Here is a 14,817-nt window from a genome sequence, read left to right as displayed (position 1 = left end):
ACTTGACCTTTTCCCGGGCTAGTGATATGCGGTCAGATACTCTCTCGTGATGCTGGGCAGCGGCAGCCATGGCAGCTCCCCGTCAGCCACACAATCATGAGGGTAAACATCTGATACCCTTACAACCATTCTGTTTTCACTTTCAGTACAGTATTCAATAAATTACATGAGATATTCCACACTTTATTATAAAATAGGCTTTGTGTTAGATGACTTTGCCCAGCTGTAGGCTAATGTAAGTGTTCTGAGCACGTTTAAGATAGGCTAGGCTAAGCTATGATGTTCAGAAGGTTTGGTGCATTAAATGCATTTTCGTCTTAGGATATTTTTAACTTATGATAGGTTTATTGGGACATACGCCCATCACAAGTTGAGGAAAATCTGTATGGGCAAAGGACTTGAATAGATGTTCCTCCAAAGAAGATATAGAAATGGCCAATAAGCATATGAAAGTATGCTCAACATCATTTGTTATTAGGGAAATGCAAATCAAACCCATAATGAGATACTGATTTACATGCATTAGGATAGGCATTATTTTAAAATATAGGGGGAAAAAACAAGTGTTGGTGAGAATGTGGAGAAACTGGAACATAAATTGCTAGTGGGAATGTAGAATGGTGCAAACTCTGGGAAAAAATTGGTTTCTCAAAAAGTTAAAGATTAAATTATCATATGATCCAGCAAGCCCATTGCTAGGTATATACCCAAAAGAATTGAAAGCAGGGACTCAAACAGATACTTGTATACCAGTGTTCATAGCAGCAGTATTCACAGTAGCCAAAAGGTATCCTTTACCAGATGAATAGTTTTTTTAGATGGTATATACATACAATGGAATATTATTCAGCCATAAAAAGAATGAAATTCTGACACATGCTACAATATGAATGAATCTTGAAAAGATTATGCTAGGTGAAATAAACCAAACACAAAAGAACAAATATTGTATGCTTCTACTTATATGAGCTACCTAGAATAGTCAAATGCATAGAGACAGAAAGTAGAACAGAGGTTACAGGAGTGGGAGGGTAGAATGGGGAGTTATTGCTGAATGGGTACGGAGTTTCTGTTTGGGATGATGAAAAAGTCCTGGAAGTGTAGAGTAGTGATGGCTGCCCAACATTGTGAATGTACTTAATACCATTGAATTGTAGTCTTAAAAATGGTTAAATGGTTAAAGAAAACCGCAACAACCCACAGTCCAAATTCATCCTGGCATTCCTAAAAACATACTTCACAAATAATGAAGAACTTAGGATGGTGCTGGGGAAATATGGTGCTAAATATTATGTGGAACATGAAATAAGCAGATGAGCCTTCCCTTAAAGAGGCCTAGAATCATATTGGAAAGACAAGCTTTATTATATACATTTAGTCAATCTCCAAAGTAAGCATAGTCATAGCCCAGGAGGTGTACAAGATGATCCACTGAGAAGAATAAAGAAAAAAAAAAAGAAATTTAATTTATATACTTTAAAATCTAAGGCAGTAAGAAATGAAAGCTTGCTGATATTAGACATACAGATTGACACTGGTGCCCTCACTCAGCCCATAGGGTCCAAACATCTTGTGAGAGAAGAGCATTTTTTTGGCCTTTAGCTAAGTACAACTAATTGCAGTTCGCCTGTGCCAGGTTAGGCGGGCATATGGATATATTATCTAGTTTGAACTAAACCAAGCACCACAAAATGGACAAGTGCCTTAACAAGATTCCCACGAGAAACCTTGGACAGAGATTAGTAATGCAAGTCTGTGCAGACAACAGCCTCTCCTGGCACAACTCCTCATCAGCCCCCTGACTGAAAACACAATGCTGAGCTAATCTCCTTTGTCAAGGAGATGGCTAAAGTAATTCTAATCCTCAAGACTATTGGAAATATGAATTCATATTGACTCTCAATAATCATCTGTAATTAATAAAATAAAATTTAAAAATTTCTAGAAACATCATTTCATCTTCATCTCATCCTTGTTATGTCTCTATCTTGCATAATATTCTATGATTCACACTATATGCTGGCACTCAATATACACTATATTCACGGTATATGGTGATAATGTAAATACAATATACATAAATTGGAAGCATGTGCTCAGTTTTTATTGATGCAGTGCGTGATTAAAAGAGTTTAAATATTGTTGGCTACAGTATAAACAATAAATGTCATAAATGGTCTGTAATAAAGAGTGGTGTGAGTTGTGTGAGTTACAATTTGACCTTGGCCTTGAAAGATGTTTAAAATCTGGACAAGCAGAGGGTGGAGGGGAGGCTGTAACAGCAGAAGGAACCATATGAACAGAAGTTTAGAGGACAGAAAGAATATGGCAGGTTAGACGGTAGTGAGACTAGCTTGGCTGAAAGGCAATTTGCACTACAGAGCAATGAGAAAGAAAACTGGTAAGAGCACCAGATTTATGGGATCTTAAATAACGGAAGAGATTGAATTTAAAGAGTTTGGGCAGAATAGCATAGCTGTTAGGACCACTGGTTTTGGAGCCAAACAGAACTGAGTCAAATCCCAGCTCCATAACTTGCTACCTGTGTGACCTTAGGCAAGCAACTTAACCTGAGCCTCAGTTTCTTCATCCTATAAAGATGATGATAATAATAAGGATAATGTGGTGTTTGTACGGCTCCTATTAAAAGGTCTGGCACATAGTAAGTGCTCAATACAGCCTAGCTATTCTTCTTATTATTATTATTCAGAAGGTAATGGGAAGCCATTGTAACTTTTTGCACAGGAGAGAAAAAGATGAAAATAATGTTTTAAAAAAGATATTTTGGTGTTGGTTGTGGAAGTCGGATTAAATTAGCAGAGATAGGAAATCTATTAGAATATTATTACAGTAATCTGGACCCAAGGGACAGAAGGAAGTAGTAATGGGAACAGAGAAGGTGTCATCAAGGAAGAATTAATAGGATTAGATGCCTAATTGGATACAGTACAAAAATAAGGAAGAATTGAAGATGAACCTAGAGCTTTGAGTCTTAAAACTGTGAGACTGACTATTTTGATGCCATTATGGAAAATGAGAGAAATTGGGAAAGGAAGTTTAAGAAGTTAATCAGCCTTTTAAAACAATGGAATAACAGTAAATCTTTTCAGCGAAATGTAATTGTTAGTATAGTTCTTCCATTTAATATTGACGTAGATGTTTTCCTCTAGGGAGAAGCTCAAAGTATTCTGTAATTCACTCAATCCACAAGTAAAGAGCAAGTTTTCCCAGAACTAGGACAGAATTTTGCTTATTGTTTCTCCCACTGAAAGTTGGAGCATTCCCCAACAACAGCTATTTTAGGATCATTAATAAAAGTGGGTTGACACTTTTATTATTTACATCTTGCCTATTTCCAAAATGGATATGAGATGGCTTATAATAAAATAAGATTGTTAAATTAAGGATTAAAAGTCAAGAGCCATGTAACTGTCAAGGGCAAAGAGTACTGTATGCTAGAAACCTAGGTTAAGGACAGTTGTTGTACTTGAGCACTGAACTTAGCTTTCAACTTTTTAGTATCTAAGGTAAAAATGAAAATAGGAAGTCACCCACTTTTGCTCTCTGAAGGAGAGTATGCTTGAAAGATTTTAGTTGCCCAGTGGCACCTTGCTCAATAAACGCTTGTTGAAGGAATGAAACAATCTGTAAACTAAGATCAAATTAAATTTCTTTTAAAACAAGCTAGGCTATTCCCTTAGAGAAGGTCTCTTCATAGGAGGGACTAGGTACTTTGTAGGTTCCAAGGAAAACTCAAAAACAAATCACAGAAATCTAATGTCATTGCTTAACTAGACTAAAAAATGGTAACAAAGTCCATAAGACAGACTAACTGTGAAACCTGGCCAGCAGAAGAAAAAGCTCACAGGCACACTTTATGTAACAGACAATATCTAAATTGTCCCTATCACAATCATGCCCTGTACTCCAGCTGGTATAATCTGTTTCAAATGGCCTCATCTCATAAACTTCCCCTACATTTGTGTCTAAACCCAGTTTAATCTATCCAAACTAGGTAATATAAAAAGAAGACTGTAAAATGTGTGGCTAAAGTTTACATTTGTGAAGATATAAATACAAGGGATGCTAGAAATGCAGAGGTCGTATGTAAGTAGATAATTTTTTAATTGATTTTACTGAAGGCACTACAGAGAAAGTCAAGTTCTTATTGGGTACCAATGATTTTATTTTCTATTTAACAAGTCGGGAAATAAATGTAAAGTTATAGAATAATATGTTGTGAACGAACTGTTACGGGTTCAATTGTTCCCCCCTCAAATCCATATGTTGAAGTCCTAACCCTCAGTGCCTCAGAATATGACTTTATTTGGAGAGAGGGTCTTAGCAGAGGTAATCAAGTTAGGATAAGGTCATTAATGTGGGCCCCAATCCAATATGACTAATGTCCTTATAAAAAGGAGAAATTTGGAGATAGACACTTGTACAAGGAGAATGCCATGTGAACATGAAGATGGCCATCTACAAGCCAAGGAGAGAGGTCTGGAACAGATCCTTTTCTCACAGCCCTCTGAAGAAATTAACCCTGAGAACACCTTGATTTCAGACTTCTGGCCCCCAGAACTGTGAGAAAATGAACTTCTGTTTAAGCCCCCAGTTTATGATACTTTGTTAGGGTAATCCTAGCAAACTAATACACAAACTATTTCTGCAGGGATGTTATTTGTTCAGGGGACTGGGAGAGAGGGAAATAAAGGCTGAGTGCTTTCAAACCTCTTGAAATATAAGCTCAATTGTTATTAGGAAAGGAAAATGACTTAAAAAGAATAATTCCTGAATATTTAGGAAGAATTACTATGTTTAGAAAATCAACTTCCATGGTAATCATTTTGCAGTATATACACATATCAAATTATTACGTTGTACACCTTACAGTTAGACAATGTTATATGTCAATTATATCTCAAAGCTGAAAAAAAAAAGAAAATTAACTTCTAGCTTGATGTTCTCAAGCTCTCTAATACCTAGAAAACAACTAACAACCACAGTCAAGAAGAAATTGTCCGGGACTTCCCTGGTGGTGCAGTGGTTAAGAATCTGCCTGCCAATGCAGGGGACACGGGTTCGAGCCCTGGTCCGGGAAGATCCCACATGCCGCAGAGCATCTAAGCCCGTGTACCACAACTACTGAGCCTGCACTCTAGAGCCCGCGAACCACAACTACTGAGCCCGTGTGCCACAACTACTGAAGCCCACGCGCCTAGAGCCCGTGCTCCACAACAAGAGAAGCCACCGCAATGAGAAGCCCACGCACCACAACGAAGAGCAGCCCTCGCTCACCACAAAACTAGAGAAAAACCTGCGTGCAGCAACGAAGACTCAACACAGCCAAAAATAAATAAATAAATTTTAAAACAAATAAATAAATAAATAGCTTCATTTAAAAAAAAGAAGAAGAAATTGTCCATTAAATGCCTAATAGGAAAAGGGCAACTTAAACCATACCCTTACTTAAAAGTTGACCCAGAACCTAATATTGACTTGGGGCTGTGTGCTTGTTTTAGAATAAAAGCAAATATAATCAAATCAGTTTGTAGAAAATACAGGGAATAAAAGAGCATATTAAACAGCACCACATGGAAGCAAAATCAGAATGTGGGGCTTTCCACAAGACAAATGGCCTGGTTTCTTCAATAAGGAAGTGTCATGGAACAAAAACGGGAGGGGAAGGCTGTTTCAAATAAAAGAGATCTAAAAGCTCATGGTTGGAACATGTTTGAATCAGTGAAAAAGGCATTTTTTGAGAATCAGGAAAATCTAACCTGGACTGGTTATTAGATAAAATTAAGGAATAACTCTGTTAGATGTGATGATGGTATTGCGATTATGTAAAATAAAAAGTCCTCAGCGATTCATACTGAGTATTTAAGGGTAAAAAGATATTAGGGATTTACCTTAAAGCACGCTCCTCCCCCCAAAACAGAAGGGGATAGTTGAAAACTGATGTACAAAATGTAATCAATAGTTGAAGCTGGATATTGAATACATGGAGGTTCTTTTTTGCGTGTTTTAAAATTTCCATTAAACGATTTTTAATGTAGTGTGCCAGGAACCACACATATATTAAATCCTTTCATCCTCACAAAAATCCTATGAAGTAGCTACTATTATTTCCCCCATTTTGCTACAAAATGAAATTAAGTAAATGCCTTTGTTAATGTCATTAGAGTGAAAGTTCAGAATGTAATGAGGCAAGAAACAGACATTTCTGTTTTGTACTTAAAAGGTTAAGTTCAATAGCTAAAAAGAAGTCATGGTTAAAGAATGCATGTAAAGAAATATGCAACTTAAGATATCTATCAGACAATTAAACTGCTGAAAATAAGTCTTAATTTTCCATTCAATCAGCACCCAGATTGAAAGTTAATGTTATTTCTATTTTCCCATTTCATTCATTTTCTACTTGTGTTTCATTTTGTTTTATTTTAGCTTTAATTTTTGTTTTATAATTTTATTTAAATTTTTTAAATTTTAATTTATTTTTTACTGAAGTATAATTCACCTACAACACTATGTTAGTTCCAGGTGCACAACATAGTGATTCACTATTTCTATATATTACAAAAAATGATCACCACTTGTGTTTCATTTTAAATGTTTATAATATATATTCTGTCACTATGGAAGTAAGTTGCTTTACAATTTATATTACTAACCAATTAAATTAGTCCTGATTTCAAGCTTCATAATCAAATAGAAACATGTAGTAATCAATGTTAAAATATTTGGTCTAATTTAGGGGAAGCAAAAAAAAATTGCACGAATAAACCAGAGGTCCCTTTAACTACTAGTTTTAGGTTCTTTCATTAGGAATTTCTTAAATAGCTACATACTCACAAAGACAAACAGTAAAAGAATGTCTTATTTACTAAAAAGTAAAAGGATCTTTTAAACCATACTTTCTTGCTAGTGCATGATAAGCTGGGCGTTAGGGAAGCCATGGTGTGAGGGAGAGAGGGAGAGAGGGAAAGGAAGCAGGAGCTGGAGTACAAAAAACTAGGGTTACAAGATACTCCAGGTTTTGTGCCACTGAAAACATGGTGAGGGTAGCTGTAAAAGAATCCAGTAATTTGGGGCTAAGTCTTGGCTTGACACTTGCTAACTCTGGACATTTGGTAAATTACTAAATTTCTGCCATCTTTGGTTTCTGACCTTATAAGTTTGTTGTGGGATGAAATGAGACCACAGATGAGACCTATTATAGTGCTAAGTGAATAATAAGTGCTTCATAACAGTTAAGCGCCCCCGCCTTGAACAAAAGTCTGCTTGTAGTTGGGTGAAAAAAAAAATCTCACCACCTGTGGTGGAATGGCGATTTGATCTTTTGAGTTCTGTGGCTAATCCTTGGATAAATCAAAGATTTAATTCTGTATTAGGCTTTTGCTATTAAACACACACACACACACACAAAACATAAGACAGTGAGGTACAATGTGTCCCTGAACTCAAATCACTGAGAAGTGAACACAAAATGATAGCATAAAGACCGTTTTATGTGTCAAAAAAAATCCTTCATCTGGGGATTTAAGAAAACCATGATAACTATGGCTATTATGAACCTGAAAATTAATTTTCATATATAGCATTCATCATCTTCTTTGAGATCCCTGAAAGAAATTAGATTCAAGGTAAGAGTATGCAGTATTTCAGGAAACTATCAGTTTATTAAGATAGTTAATAACCCAAATAAATAGAGGGCTCCTTAGTTGTTTTGGATTCTTTTTTCTTTTTTTTTTTTTTAGAGAAACCATTCCTGGAATTAAAAACTTAATCACATGTGACCTCACTTAGAATTACTGAACCACAGGTATTTTTTAAAAGACAAATAAAATTTACTTTTTTTAATGAACAGCTGTCAGTTTCTCAAAACTTCTTCTTACCTGTTTGATTTGATGAAGGTGACTGGTGGAAGCCTGAATGGGAGAAGGTGGCACAAACTGAAATTTAAAATATAAAAGTCAAGTTTCCTTTAATGTTTCTGATTATTTCTAAACATTAATTAAGTCAATGTTGAATGGCTTAAAATATATCTTGAATGCCTAATGCATGCTAGCAACAGCATTAATTAAATTTAAAGTTTTTAAAAATTAAAAATCCAATTGAATCTTGTCTGAAAATTATACTACTTGAAAGTCTATATATATCATAACAGAACAAAATAATTGTTAACATAAATACGGGGCAGAACATCAGTAGAACATTTTGTTTAACTCTAGCTGTCCCTTCCCAAAGCACTAAGACCTTAAAATCACTTCATTTTTCCTTGCCATTTTTAGCTCATTATTAAAGCTTAGTGATAGGCATTATCCAGAAAAAACTGAAACAGTCATTAAATCAGCAGCTAACTTAATAAGCGTATAAAAGAAACAAACAAAATAATTCCAAATACCTTGGAATCTAGCTGGGGAAACTAAACTTTCATAATAAGGAATGACTAAAGGCAATCATGTTCAAGGAGTTCAACATATTTTACTCTTGCTTGGTCAGATACTTGCTGTCTAGGCCCTTTCTCTTTTGCAGGACTATTTTCTCCTTTTTGGTCTTTTCCCAAAGCTTATGAAGACCCATACAAGAGGGAAATGAAAGAATGGAGAGATTTAAAGCTGTGTGAAAATAAGGCTTGAAAATTACCTCTAGAATTCATTTATCAATTCTAGCTGTAGCCTGGTTGGTTCTTGAAATGCTAGATAATGAATTTACCATATCTTACGTTCACATTATATCTTAAGATCACATTGAATTGTGTGTTCAAACGTATTTAATGAGCACCTACCGTATGCTAAAGCACTGTGCTAGGCCCTGAGGATCCAAAGACAAATAAGACATTTTCCTGTCCTTGAGAAATTCAAAGTCCAGGTAGGGAAAACTAGGCCACAGGTAAGTGCCAGAACAAGTTAGGATTTGTAGGAGTTCAAAGGACAGAGAATATGATTCTGCCCGGGGTCTTCGAGATGGCATCACAGAAGAGGGCAGGAATTCATTAGATAGAAAAGAGGAGGGAGGCTATTTCAGGTAGTGGGAAGAGATGCTCAGGCAGAGAGCCATGTTTGGGGAACAGAGAGATTCAGGGTGACTGAAACTTGGCACACGATAGTGCATGGCAAGAAGCAAACTTGGGGGAAATTTGGCTGAAACCAGGTTGTTGTTTTTGTACTTTAGCCTTTGAGCCTAATAGGAAACCTAAAGCATAGGTCCCTCTGAGGTCTTAAACCTCAAAGGTATTTTAGACAAGAAGATCATATCTATTTTAGAAAGGCAACCCTAGCAGCATATGCAAAACAAATTGAGGGTGGAGGGAAGAGGGGCTAGAAGCCGGGTCACGGGCCAGGTAAAAGGTGACAAGGGTTTGACCGAAAAGGAGAGGGATGAAGACAAGGAGGCAGACTGGAGAAATGATAAGAAAGTAAAAAGAGCTAAAGGTTGGCCTGAGGGTTCTAGCCGAAACTATAGATGGATGGTGGTCAAGAAAGGCAGTAAGTGGAGCGTGTTGGACAAATAAATGTTCTTATGAAGCAGACAGTCTGAATTTTTATTACGTTTTAAAATTTATCATGACTTTTAAAGGAGATATTACCTCACCAATTATATTTTTCTGAAGAAAGTGTTGAAATCAGTTTTTTTCTAATCATCTGCCGGAAGATGGAGGAAACAGCCAAGGTTCAAGGACATTGACACATCATCAACCAAAGTTCATAGCTTATATTAGAGTTCACTCTTGGTGTTATACACCCTATGGGTTTGGACAAATGTATAATAACACAAATCCATTGTTACAGTATCATACTGAGCAGTTTCCCTGCGCTTAAAATCCTCTGTGCCCCACCTATTTATCCTGATCTTTAATTTTTTCAACAGAAATTGACTCACTTTTGTTCTCATTATAAAGCAATCAATACACGCTCAGTATAAAACATAATTAATGGGGGAAAAAAAGCATCATCCACTCTCCAGAGATGACCATAGCAAATATTTCAGTGTTTATTTTTCCAGATACTATTTTGCAGTTTGAGTTTTGGGGTTTTTTTAATAACACATTCCAGCTCCACATCTGGGGCCACTTGCAGCTCTCAGCTCCTGGTCCAGCTTCTATCAAAATGTCTACTGTTCACAGAATTCTGTGCAAGTGCAGTTTAGAAGGTGACCACTATCCACCCCCAAATGTAGACAGGTCAGTCAAAGCATACACCAGCTGGGATGCTGAGCGGGGCACTATGAACATTGAAACGGCCATCAAGACTAAAGGTGTGGATGAGGTCACCATCGTCAACATTCTGACCAACTGCAGCAATGAACAGAGACAGAATATTACTTTTGCCTATCAGAGAAGGACCAAAAAGGAACTTGCATCAGCACTGAAGTCAGACTTGTCCAGCCACCTGGAGAAGGTGATTTGGGGCCTTCTGAAAACACCCACTCAGTACGAGGATTCCAAATTGAAAGCCTCCTCCATGAAGGGGCTGGTGACAGATGAAGACTCTCTCATTGAAATCACCTGCTCAGGGACCAACCAGGGGCTGCAGGAAATTAACAGTCTACAAGGAAATGTACAAGCTTGATCTGGAGAAGGACGTCGTTTCTTTTCTTTTTCTTTTTTTAAATATTTATTTATTTATTATTTTTGGCCGCGTCGGGTCTTAGTTGCAGCACGCAGGATCTTTCATGGCAGCGAGCAGGCTTCTCTCTAGTTGTGGCACATGGGCTCTCTAAGTTGTGGCGTGTGGGCTCAGTTGCCCCGTGGCATGTGGGACCTTAGTTCCCCGACCAGGGATCGAACCCATGTCCCCTGCATTGGAAGGTGGATTTTTAACCACTGGACCACCAGGAAGTCCCAGGACATCACTTCTGACACATCTGATGACTTCCGCAAGCTGATAGTTGCCCTTGCAAAGGGTAGAAGAGCAGAGGATGGATCTGTCATTGACTATGAACTGACTGGCCCGACATACTTGAGATCTCTATAATGCTGGAATGAACAGCAAAGGAACTGATGTTTCCCAGCGGATCAGCATCATGACAGAGTGGTGTGTGTCACCTCCAGAAAGTGTTTGAAAGGTACAACAGCAATAGCCCTTATGATCAAGAAGGAGGGCAAAGGAGACCTGCAAAATGTTTTCCTGAACCTGGTCAAGTGTATTCAGAACAAGAAGTCCCTGTATTTTGCTGACTGACTGTACAGCTCCATGAAGGGCAAGTGGACTCACGATACGGTCCTGATTAGAACCACGGTCTCCTGCAGTGAAGGAAGGGGACACATTGAAAATTAGGTCTGAATTCAAGAGAAAGTATGGTGGGGCCCCGTACTACCACATCCAGGAGGACAGCAAGGGTAACTACCAGTAAGCGTCGCTGAGCCTGGGTGGTGGGGGTGATGCCTGAGATGGCACAAGTGTCCAGAAGTGGGGCTCCTATGATTCCAGGTGACAGTTCTAGAAACTCAGCTTGCAATTAACAGCCCCCTTGTACCCATTCCTCACCTTGCCTAAGCATTGCCTGACTTTCCCAGCAAGTTTCTCCTTTTAGCCAAAGAAATGAACATTCCAAGGAGTTGGAAGTGAAATCTATGATGTGAAACACTTTGCCTCTCTTGTACTGTATGGTAAACAGATGAATAAACTGAATTTTTACTTTAGAAACAAAACAAACCCAAAATACATTCCAAGTATCTTTCCATGTTAAAATTCACCTGCAACACCATTTTTAAAGGCTGAATATTATACCATATAGAAGTACCATAATAATAAGAAGCACCTATTTATGTGCCAGACGTGTCTTATCTCACTCAATTCTCCCAACAACCCTATGAGAGAACGGCCCAATGGGAAATTTACACCAAAGATACCAGTGAGGTTTATTGACATCTCAGGAAACTAGTTCTATTTTACTACCTTGTTTCATGTAGAAAAATTGACATTATTATTGTCCCCATTTTAAAGATTAGAAAACTGAGGACCAGAGAAATTAAGCAACTTGCTCGGTCATACAGCTAATAATTGCTAGAACTGGGACTCAAACACAGATAAGGAAGGCTCATTCATTTAATCTGTTCCCTGTTGCTGGACATTCATACTGTTGCCACATTTTTTGCTTGCTTTTTATAAATAATGCTATGATAACCTTTAAGCTAATCTTTGCACACATCCTTAGTGAATTCTTTAGGATAAATTCATAGAGTTGGAATTTCTGGGTCACAAGGCTGTTGATACGCACTGCTGACCTGCCCTACAGAAAGCTTATACAAATTCACTTTCCAGCAGTGTATGAAAATATTGATTTCCTTGTACTTCTCCAACATTAGATATTATTGCTAATTTTAAAAAAAATGTATGCCCACTCTTAAGGCATACTGTAAAAAATAATCTGTTTTCCAAAGCAAGTAGAAAATATTGTGATTTATCCACAGTTTTGGATATTCTCCCCCAATGTGCCCGTCTATTACCATTGATCATTGAGAAGTTGTGTGGCAACATGCACCAAATCTGAAAAATTTAGGTTTACCTTTAAAAAGTTCAAATATATTGGGTTGGCCAAAAAGTTCGTTCGGATTTTAGGCCAATGTTACAGAAAAACCCGAACGAACTTTTTGGCCAATCCAATATATATCCACACACATATCTTTGAACAAGCAGAATTTTAACAAGTTTAATTCATACTACTGATGCTCATATCATCCTCATTCAAATGCCCAGAAAGTTCACAATATAGAATGTGCAACACTAAGGTTTATAAGATTTATAATCTAATTGAAAAGACATGTTAACCTGAACTTAAATATATACATACACCCTATATACAGAAAAATATCGTACTTTAGCTGTTTTATAAATGACTGTTATTTTTTAAAAAGCCAAAAGAAGAGAATTGTATGGTGTGGCAAACTGTTGTAAACTAATTATGAAAGACCTCCTGGAAGAGATTATTTTTAATTGATATCTAAGAGATGGGAAGGAACCAGTTTAGTTTCAGGCAATGGCTCAGAATTTCCTACTGGAAAACTTTATCCAGGAAATCCTGAGAAGATTGCCTGACTGAAGTTGATGACATCTGCAAGGATATAGTTTGAAATGTCTAGGGAAGGTAGAATTTGAACTTGAGCTATAGAAGTATAAGCCACAGTCAAGCTTTTAAATTGGACAAAATATGGATCATTTATGGGACTTGGTTCTTTTAGTAATAACGTGGAAAATTAATTGTAGAAAAGGCATCTGGAAGAGAATTCGCCCAAAGATTAAGTACTGTACGTGGTATATGCAAGGGAATTACCTCAGATAATTTTTCTACATGAAACAAGGTATTAAAATAGAACTAGTTTCCTGAGATGTCAATAAACCTCATTGGTATCTTTAGTGTAAATTTCCCATTGTGCCATTCTCTCACACTTTAGGAAAAAAAAAGTCCTTGGGAGGAAGCAAGAGTCCCAGCAGCAAGGAATGATGTCACAGGGCAGGGAGGGTAGGAGTGGGAGTAGGGGTTTGGGAGGGTGCTGGGTGAAGCTGATTCCCAAGTGTTATCTCTAGTGAAGGAATTAAGATAGGAGGAAAGGTCATGCTTAGTTCCATTTAAGAGAGACCACAGAAAACTAATATTGTAAAGACATTAAATTCTTTTAAAATAATGTTTAACTTTCCTAGGTTTGCTATTTTTAACCCATTTCCTACTGTAGTTACTAGAGATAAAGCACTTAGAAAATTCTGAACAAGGGTTGTATGCTAAGTTTATGAATGTCTCTGCCTAGTTCCCCAAATGATTTAAGGTGGCTTATGAAGATACTGAACATGAATTGAATGTAGGCTAGAAGGACAGAGCATAATGCAGGGCAAGGAATGTATTACACACTCACTACCGGGTGGGCCATAGATTGGATTTAGAGTTCATAGTTGCCAATGTGTAAAGCAAAACCTAATCAGGTAAACACTGGTAGCCATAAAATTAAAACGGACAAATTGCTCAAGTAAAGTACAACCGTTTCTGACAGGAAGATGAGATACTTTTCCTGGAGAAAAGACAAGGCTGCACCAAGTTTAACAGAGGTTCCAGGAAGAGAATTCCGAGCAGAAGAGTGGGGAAACAGGCATGCCAACCTCGGAGGTCTTAGGGGATACCGCAAAGGGGTAATTCAGGGGGAAGGCATAGTCTGCATAGCCAGAAGAGGGCCTCGGGTTTCTGCCCATCAGAAGTGGGATGGGGTGATTTCCTGATATTGGTGAACAAAACATTTGGGCTTAATTAAGAAAATAATTGTGAGATAGCAGATTTTTACAAGGTTTGTAAATATACATCTCTATTTGTGTGTTAAATGGCACCCGTGATTCTTCAATGCCCTCTATCACCGCAATTTTTTCTAAAACACTGTTCTACCTACATTTTAATACATTAAAAGCAGCGCCAGGTAAAAATTTTTTTAATTGTGGTAAAATATACATAACATCAAATTTACCATCTTAACCATTTTTTTTGTTTTTTTTTTGTTTTTTTTTTAAATTAATTAATTAATTAATTTATTTTTGGCTGTGTTAGGTCTTCGTTTCTGTGCGAGGGCTTTCTCTAGTTGTGGAGAGCGGGGGCCACTCTTCATCGCGGTGCGCGGGCCTCTCACCATCGCGGCCTCTCTTGCTGCGGAGCACACGCTCCAGACGCGCAGGCTCAGTAGTTGTGGCTCACGGGCCCAGTCGCTCCGCGGCACGTGGGATCCTCCCAGACCAGGGCTCAAACCCGTGTCCCCTGCACTAGCAGGCAGACTCCCAACCACTGCGCCACCAGGGAAGCCCCCATCTTAACCATTTTTAAGTGTACAGTTCAGTA

General features: G+C 37.6%; 2 pseudogenes; one reads left to right on the top strand and one right to left on the bottom strand.

Moving 5' to 3' along the window:
• The window catches only part of LOC114236768 (P2R1A-PPP2R2A-interacting phosphatase regulator 1-like), a 37,158-nt pseudogene that overhangs the window by 10,561 nt on the left and 11,780 nt on the right, over positions 1–14,817 (bottom strand).
• LOC103018557 (annexin A2-like) lies at positions 9,931–11,394 on the top strand (annotated as a pseudogene).

The sequence above is a fragment of the Balaenoptera acutorostrata genome, chromosome X (assembly GCF_949987535.1).
Source record: "Balaenoptera acutorostrata chromosome X, mBalAcu1.1, whole genome shotgun sequence".
Classification (NCBI taxonomy): domain Eukaryota; kingdom Metazoa; phylum Chordata; class Mammalia; order Artiodactyla; family Balaenopteridae; genus Balaenoptera; species Balaenoptera acutorostrata.
This window is presented reverse-complemented; position numbering and strand designations above follow the sequence as displayed.